Raw genomic sequence first — 9,467 nt, 5'->3', positions numbered from 1 at the left:
ATGGAGAAGCAGAAAAATACGACCTTTAACCAGCAAAAAAATCAATCAAAAGAAACACAGAAATAACAGAGATGATGGTATTAGCAGACACAGATTTTAGAACAACTATCGCAAATACACTTCATAAGTCCAAGTAAGGTTGCTTTCAGAAATAAGCATGTTTATATAAACGTATATCTATCTATCTATCTATCTATCTGTCTGTCTATCTATCTATCTATCATCTATCTATCTTAAAATGTAGGCCACAGGAACTGGCATTTTACTTGGTATAGGAATTTAATGAGAACCAAATCACAAAAATACCAGATCTCCTTTTGAGGCCATGGATAATCAGGCTGTTTAGACAATCACCAATTCCAGTGCCTGTTATGTGTAAATTTAGGTAACTACCATTTAGATGCTAAAGCAAAAAGAGGAGATTCAAGTTTCTTAATGACACTGTTGGTCTTTTTCTTATACTATTGTTTTGGTTTTGTGATTTTGGTGAATAATTTTAGTTCAAAGTTACCTATGGCTTCTAAGGAAAAAAATAACATCATGAAAGGCAGAAATTATTTGAAACATATTCTCACATGCCCTCATTAGTTTTGTTTCTAGCAACATGTCTGTAGACCTAAGCTAACTTGACATTGCAATAATCCATTAGGCTTTAAGGATTTTTAGTGAGTTTTTTATATTTAAGTCTTTTTATAGAATTATTTATAAAACTTTACCTAATTCTTGTTTTTGCTTCCTCAGAAACTGTTTTTATTACACCTGCCATCCTTTACTGGGTTTTTCTTTTGATTTGCTGTTAACATTCTAGGAATGAGCATCATACTTCTATCTCTGCTTTAAGAGACTGATGCAGAACGTAAAGCAGAAGCAGTGAACACAGAAGTGGCTGTGGGATTCAGACGACATCCATGTGTCATTTTCTCTGTGTAATTGAAGGATTGACATTTCTCAGTAACTCCTTGGCAAAATATGTGTTTTCATAATGTTGAATTTGCCTCTTAGGGAAAAATGTTTCAAATACACTTGAAAGATACTTATTTTGAAATTAATTATAAAACATTCATGTCTTTATCTCAGGACTGAATTCAAAGGGAAATGTTTCTTTGCCTTTTAAAAAATTGTTACATTGACTTTCAGCTTTCTGTAGTTATGATTAAAGTAGCAGTGATGGGTGCTATTTCCTGGTTCTGCAATGGTTTACTTTGTCTACTAAGTGATTTACTTTCAAACCTCATTACAGATAATCTTACTAAAAGAGTTAACATGCACTCTGCTAAAAGGTGTTTTACTGTTTTCCATGAAGAGCATTGTATGAACAATGTTTTATGAAATGCTTTTTGTCCTGTAGATTGCCATATCTGTTATGTAGTTATCATATTGTCAAGTCTTTTGTTTTTTTTCCTCAAAAAAATCCTCACACTGGCTGGGTGTGGTGGCTCACGCCTGTAATCTCAGCACTTTGGGAGGCCGAGGTAGGCAGATCACGAGGTCAGGAGATGGAGACCATCCTGGCTAACACGGTGAAACCCCGTCTTCACTAAAAATACAAAAAATTAGCCAGGTGTGGTGGTGGGTGCCTGTAGTCCCAGCTACTTGGGAGGCTGAGACAGGAGAATTGCTTGAACCTGGGAGGTGGAGGTTGCAGTGATCCAAGATTGCACCACTGCACTCCAGCCTGGACAGCAGAGCAAGACTCCATCTAAAAAAAAAAAAAAATCCTCATACTGTGTGTCAGTCTTCCATATTCTGAATATTATAATACTTTGGCTATTTCTGTAGAAGGAGTACTTGCAAGTGTGTGTCTTGAAATACCCTCTTGTGTTTGTGTGATGTTAGGTTGTTAACTTGAGATCTTTCTAGCTTTCTGATGTGGCCATTTAAAGCTATAAATTGTCCTCATAACACTGCTTTAGCTACATCCCAGAGGCTCTGGTACATTGTATCTTTGTTCTCATTAGTTTCAAATAACTTTTTTATTTCTGCCTTAATTTCATTATTTACCCCGAAAGTCATTCAGGATTTTTTTTTTTTTTTTGAGACAGAGTTTCACTCTTGTCACTCAGGCATGAACTTGGTTCACTGCAACCTCTGCCTCCTGCATTCAAGTGATCCTCCTGCCTCAGCCTTCCGAGTAGCTGGGATTACAGGCATGTGGTGCCATGTTCCACTAATTTTTGTGTTATTAGTAGAGACGGGGTTTCACCATGTTAGCCAAGCTGGTCTTGAACTCCTGACCTCAGGTGATCCACCTGCCTCTGCCTCCCAAAGTGTTGGGATTACAGGTGTGAGCCACCACACCCAGCCACCTGAGTGAATTTCTTAATCTTAAATTCTAATTTGATTGCACTGTGGTCCAAGAGACTGTTATGATTTCAGTTTGTGTTTGTGTGTTTATGTGAGTTCTGTCTAAGTCAGATAAGCTCTGGAGGCTTCATTGTATGTATCTGCATATGACTGTGTATCTGGGTTGTATAGGCAGGCGAAATCCTGCTCTTAAATGGGGTGGCTGAAAGATAAAGGTTCCTGAACTCTACTTGCTGTGTATGTACCCCATTTGTACTTCAGAGAGGTGGAATCATCTATGACACTGCATTTCTTGTAATTGTGCTGTTGCTGGTATAAAGTCAAGTGCCTTCAATGCTTAAGGCTCAGATATTTTTCTTAAACTGATTTCAGGGCCTGTGAAAGTGTTTTCTATAACCTGTATAACCAGTACTTTGCAAAACTTGTTTACACTTCAATAGTACATTGTGATGAAAAAACTTTTTTTTTCTTATTTTTGTTACTGCTTTTTCCCACATGTTCTAATACATAGTGAATTTTAAAGAAATATATACTATTTTGGCTGGGTGCGTTGGCTCACACCTGTAATCCCAGCACTTTGGGAGGCCGAGGCAGACAGATCACGAGGTCAGGAGATGGAGACCATCCTGGCTAACATGGTCTACTGGCTACTAAAAATACAAAAAATTAGCCGGGCATGGTGGTGTGTGCCTGTAGTCCCAGCTACTCGGGAGGCTGAGGCAGGAGAATGGCGTGAACCCGGGAGGTGGAGCTTGCAGTGAGCAGAGATCGCGCCATTGTACTCCAGCCTGGGCGACAGAGCAAGACTCCATCTCAAAAAAAAAAAAAAAAAAAGAAAGAAATATATACTATTTTAATTTAGGGTATCTTCAAACTTGAATTTGTCTGTGTGAAACATTATAAAATGATACATTTCAAGAAAAAAAAAGAACACATGAACAGAGCCTCAGTAACTTATGAAAATAAACTGGTCTAATGTATGTGTAATTGGAGTTTAAGGGGGAAAACAGTAGGGGAAAATTCAAGAAATAATAGTCAAAGTGTTCTAAATTTGATGAAAACTATATATTCACAGATCCAAGTACAATAAACATTAGAAAACTGCTTGAAGGAACATCATAAACAAAATGCTAGAAACCAGTAAAAAAAAAAAGAGACTTTTTAAAGAGCAGCCATATTATATACAGGAACAAAGATAAGAATAAATGTATGCTTCTTATCAGAAACTATGCAAAATTCAATGGAACAACATCTTTAATGTACTGATAGAAAAACTCTATCGACTAAAATTCTATCACAGTGAAAATATCTTTCAAAATTGAAGGCAAAATTAAGATTATTTTCAGGCAAACAAAAGCTAAGAGAATTCATCACCAGCAGACCTGCACCATGTTAAAGAAAATTCTTCAAGCAGAAAGAAAATGATACAAGATGGAAAGTAGAATCTACATGAAAATGTTCAGTGCACTGGAAATTATAAATATACAGGTAAATGGAAAATACTTTTTCCTCACTTTTATTCTTTAAAAAAAGAAACATTTATTTATGTATTTACTTTTTGAAACACAGTCTCACTCTGTTGCCAAGGCTGGAGTGCAGTGGTGTGATCTCCGCTCACTGCAGCCTCTACCTCTTAGATTCAAGCGATTCTCATGCCTCAGACTCTTGAGTAGCTAGGATTACAGGCATGTAACACCACAGCCAGCTTTTTTTTTTTTTTTTTGTATTTTTAGTAGAAACAGGATTTCACTATGTTGGCCAGGCTGATCTCAAACTCCTGGCCTCAAGTAATCTGCCTGCCTCGGCCTCCTGAAGTGCTGGGATTACAGGCATGAGCCACTGTGCCTGGCCCTCGCTTTTATTCTTTTAAAAAATAATTTACTATTTCAAGTAAAAATACTACATGCAATAAGCATGTAGTGTGGTGTTTTAAACAAAAGTAACAGTAAAATGCATGAGAACAAAGCACAAGGAATGATGGTGGGAAATGATGTGTACTCTTGTAAGATACTTACACAATATACTATATGCACTAGATACAGTCATGCATTACTTAACAGGTATATGGTTTGAGAAATATGTCATTAGGTGATTTCATCATTGTGCAAACATCATGGAGTGTACTTACACGAACCTAGATGGTATAACCTACTACATACCTAGGCTGTATAGCATATAACCTATAACTCCTAAGTTACAAAACTGTAAGGCCTGTTAATGTACTGCATACTGTACAAAACTGTAGCACAATGGTAAGTATTGGTGTATCTAAATGTATCTAAATGTAGAAAAGGTAATATGTTGTGCTGCTATGTTATGACGGATACAACATCACTAGGCAACAGGAATTTTTCATCTCCATTGTAATCTTATGGGACCGTGGTCATATATGTGGTCCATTGTTGACTGAAAAATTATATGGTGCATTACTGTATACAAAATATATGCAAATATACTATAATAGCATTTTAAGGTAAACTACTATAACTTAAAGACATATCATAAAATTATGGTGATAGGTCATTCTTTTCAATTCTCTTTCTTAGTTTCCACATCTGCTGTGAGGCCAATCAGTATTGAAATAAGAACAGCGCATCATAGATTTTCTCTTGCCTGAAATCCAGCCATTAGATAAATTTACCACCCCTTCTTGCTTGCTAGGACCTAGAAGGGCAAAATTTTTAGATATTGGTTTGATCAATGGTAGGAGGCCTTTAGAGACTTTTAAGATAGTAGGCCAATCAGGCATGGTGGTGCATGCCTGTAATCCCAGCTACTTGGGAGGCTGAGGCAGGAGAATCATTTGAACCCGGGAGGAGAAGGTTGCGGTGAGCCGAGATTGTGCCACTGCACTCTAGCCTGGCAACAAGAGCAAAACTCCATCTAAAAAAAAAAAAAAAAAAAAAAAAGGATAGTAGGCTGATTACATATGACAGTTGCCCTCAATAATATACTTGAGAAATAATTGAAAAACTACTGAAAAAAGTAGAAAATTCTGGTAATGACATAATTGCTTATACTGAATAAATTCTCCTGCGGACAACAATTATAAACTGGAGGGCCACTAAAACAGAGCAGGAGCTGGAGATTTGGCATTTGAAAGCAGGAAACAATAATAGGTAAGATATGTGTTTAATAGGCTTTCCCACTTAGGATATTCCTGACTTTCTGTAGTACCTGGAGGCTAGATCTGAAAGCAGAAAGCCAGAGTCTTATCGACCTGAGGAGTTAGAAAAGGAATTTCAAACTGCAAGAGTGCCTGGAAATTAAGGAAGGGAGAACATCCTAGAAAGGAGGGAGATGTGGACGTCAGAGCCCCAAATTTGTATATAAATCCCCCTCAAATCCTTGGCTCACTTTTGAACTGTACATGCGTGGGTGAAAATCCAAGGGATCTGGAGAAAACAACAGCTGGGGACTGAAAGAGCCAAGCAGACGCTTCAGCTGTTGCCTACCACGGTGGAGGCAGACTTTAATCTTTAAAGACTTACTTGACTTGAATAAGAGGAAAAGCCCTAGCTCTGACAAATATGTCTGACTTGAGCTACCACAATATAGAATTGTGGCTCCTCAACCACTTCGCGGATTTGAGCCAGTTCACAGGCCCAGATCCCTTTGGATAAAGAATGAGTTTTGAAGAAAGACCCTGCTGCTCTGTGGAAAATTTACACTGTAAATCTTTCTCCTAGGCTCTCCACAAAAGCTTTGCAGCCATTTACCAGAGCAACAGTGTATTAGGCTAAGGGAAATAAAAACTAGATCTGTCTTCTGGATTAATAGATAATGGCTGTGGACTGACATAATTCCTGGAGACCTAAAATGTCACAGTGGTCTACTAGTCAAAATAGAGGCTTATGGAGGTCAGGTTATTAATGGAGTTTTGGTTTGGGTTCATCTCGGTGGACCCATGGTTATTACTCCGGTTCCAGAATGCATATTTGAGATAAACATACTTAGCAAATGGTAAAATATCCATATAGGTTTCCTGACCCATGGAATGAGGGTTATTGTGGTAGCAAATGCCAAATGGAAGCCACTAGAATAGTTTTCCCTTTCACAATAGTAAACCAAAAGCAATACCACATAGATTGTAGCGGTTAATGTTGCTTAAAGGATGCAGAGGTGGTGATTTTTGCCACATCTTCTTTCAACTTGCCTATTTGGCTTGTGCAGAAAATAGATCTTAGAAAATGAAAGTGGATTGTTGCAAATGTAATCATGTGGTTCTCCAACTACAGCCACTGTTTCAGGCATTGTTTCATTGTTGGAGCAAAGAAACATATTCTTTTGCATCTGTTATCCAGCTACTCCACTGGCAAATGCTTTCCTCTCTCTTCCTGTTATTATAGACTAGAAGAAGTAGTTTTATTTCACCTGGAAGGATCAGCACTGCACCTTCACTGTTCTACCTCAGGGCTGTATTACCCCTCTAACCCTCCGTTATGTTATAATCTAGTCCAAATGGGCCTGGATCCTCTCTACTGCACAGGATACCATAGCATATTTTTGAGATCATCCTGACTGAACCTGGTGAGCAAGAATTACTAGCTACTCTAAACAAGTCAATAATATAATGTGTGCCAAAGGGTGGAAATAAATACCACAAAATTCAAGGGACTGTTGCCTCAGTTCAGATATCCCTTCCAAGGTGAAAGACCAGTTGCTGCATCTGACTCCTCCAACCACCAAGAGGCACAATGTTCAGTGGGCTGCTTTGGATATTACAGACAACATATACCTCTTTAGGCACCAAGAGGTGCAATGTCTAGTGGGCTTCTTTGGATATGGGAGGTAACATATACCTCTTTAAGTGTGCTACTCTGACTCATTTACTGAGTAACCTGAAAGAGTTCTTCTAGTTGTGTGTGGGGCCCAGAAGAATAGAACACTTTGCAACAGGTCCAGGCTGCTGTGTCAGTAGTTCTGCCACGTGGGCCATACGACCCAGCATATCCATGCTACTTGAAATGTCTATAGCAAATAGGGATGCTATAATGGAGACTTTTGCAGACCACTATAGGTTAATCAGAGCCTATAGAATTTGAAGCGAAGCTATGTTCTCTTCTGCCAATAATTGTTATCCTTATGACTTGCTATTAAACTACTAGAAACTTAACATATGACCATGGTCACCTAGTTACTACATGAGTTGAGCTGTTTACCATGAAGTGAATGTTGTCTGATCCATCAAGACATAAAGTTAGGCAGGCAGATATGCACTCAGTCAATAACTGGAATTGGGACATAATTGGCTTTGAGCATATTCTGAAGGCACAAACAAATTGCACAAGGAAATGGTTAAGATATCCATGGCTCTTGGTCCTATTACATGACCTTCTCTTTCTCAACACATATCAATGTCATCAAGTAGTTTCTTGTCACCAGCTGACTGAAGAAGAAAATACTTGAGCTTGGTTTACAGATAGTTCTGTGTGATATGCCAGCATCTTCTGTAAGTTCATAGCTGGGACACCACAGCCCTGCTAAGGTATGGCCCTGATGGGCATTGGTGAAAGAAAATCTCCTCAGTAGGTATAACTTTGAGCAGTGCACTTGGTATAGCCTGAAAGGATAAATATTCAGAGATACAGATCTCTACCGATTAGCATAGCTAATGGTTTGGCTAGAGGGTTGGAGACTTGTAAAAAGTACAATTAGAAAATCAGTGACAGGCACAGTGGCTCATGCCTATAATCCCAGCACTTTGGGAGGCCAAGGCAGGCAGATTACCTGAGTTCAGGAGTTTGAGACCAACCTGACCAATGTGGCGAAACCCTGTCTCTACTAAAAATACAAAAGTTAGCTGGGCATGGTGGCGAGCGCCTATAATCCCAGCTACTCGGAAGGCTGATGCAGGAGAATTGCTTGAACCTGGGAGGTGGAGGTTGCAGTGAGCTGAGATTGTGCCATTGCACTCCAGCCTGGGTGACAGAGTCAGACTCTGTCTCAATCAATCAATCAATCAATCAAATTAAAAAAAAAAAAGAAAATCAGTGACGAGGAACCTGAGGAAGATGTATGTAGATACATTTCTCTGATTGGGTACAGAATGTGAAGATAAATTTGAGCCCCATTTAGAAGTTCCTCAATGCGGAACATCAGAAGATGTTAATAGTCAGGTAGATAAGATGATCCAGTCCATGAAGTCAGTTACCTTCTTTCAACAGTTACCCTTGTCCTTGCTCAATAGACTCCTGAACAACATGGCCATGGTGGAAGGGATGGCGATTACTCATGGGTTAGCAATGTGAACCTCCACTCTCTAAAACTGATATGACTGTAGCCACTTCTGAGTGCCCAACCTGCCAACAGCGGATACCAACACTGGTTCTCCACTTCCTGAGAGTGTGGAGGGGGTGGGGGAGTTGAGTCAGCCACCTGCGGCCAGGTTGATTATATTGGACTGCTTCCACCATGCAAAGGCATCTTTATTCTTACTGGGATATACCCATACTTTGGAAATGGATTTGCCTTCCAAGACCACATTCCATGGACTTCAGAGCCCTTCATTTACCATCATGGTATTTTGAAAGGATTGCTTCTGACCAGAAAATAATTTTACTTTACATCAAATGAGGTGCATCAGTGGGTTAATTCTCACAGGATTCACTTGTCTTACCACGTTTCCCATTGCCCTGAAGCAATAGCCTAATACAATAGTAAAAGGAGTTTTGAAGATCCAGTTATAGTGCCGGCTAGCTGGCAATACTTTGCAGGGGCCAGGAAATGTCTGCCAGGATGTGGTACATGCTCAGCTACCAAGATACAGTGCTGACTGTCTCATGGCCAGCATTCTCAGGCCCAAGACACAAGGGTGACTCCTCTCACTGTTACTCCTAATAATCCAGTAGTGAACTTTTTGCTTTCTGTCTCAGCTATGTGACCAGTTACAGAAATAATGATGGCAGCATTTATAGGTATTTCAGTCTTACTTTGAAGTGAATGTATTTGTATATATGTTAACCGGTTCTTTTTCTTTTCTTCTCCTATGTCATTTCCCTACTATCTAACATCTGTTAATACTGGTTAACCAAACATCTCATTATTTAGGTTAACAGAATGTAGAGATCTGTGACTCACTAGGTGAGAAACAAACATCACCCAAAGACAGATAAAGGGACTTTATATCCTCTTTTAGCAAGAGAGTTGATACTTTTTTTTGT

This window comes from Mandrillus leucophaeus, unplaced genomic scaffold (assembly GCF_000951045.1).
Source record: "Mandrillus leucophaeus isolate KB7577 unplaced genomic scaffold, Mleu.le_1.0 Scaffold14, whole genome shotgun sequence".
Taxonomy (NCBI): Eukaryota; Metazoa; Chordata; class Mammalia; order Primates; family Cercopithecidae; genus Mandrillus; species Mandrillus leucophaeus.
The sequence above is the reverse complement of the archived record's forward strand: the minus strand, read 5'-3'. Positions refer to the sequence as shown.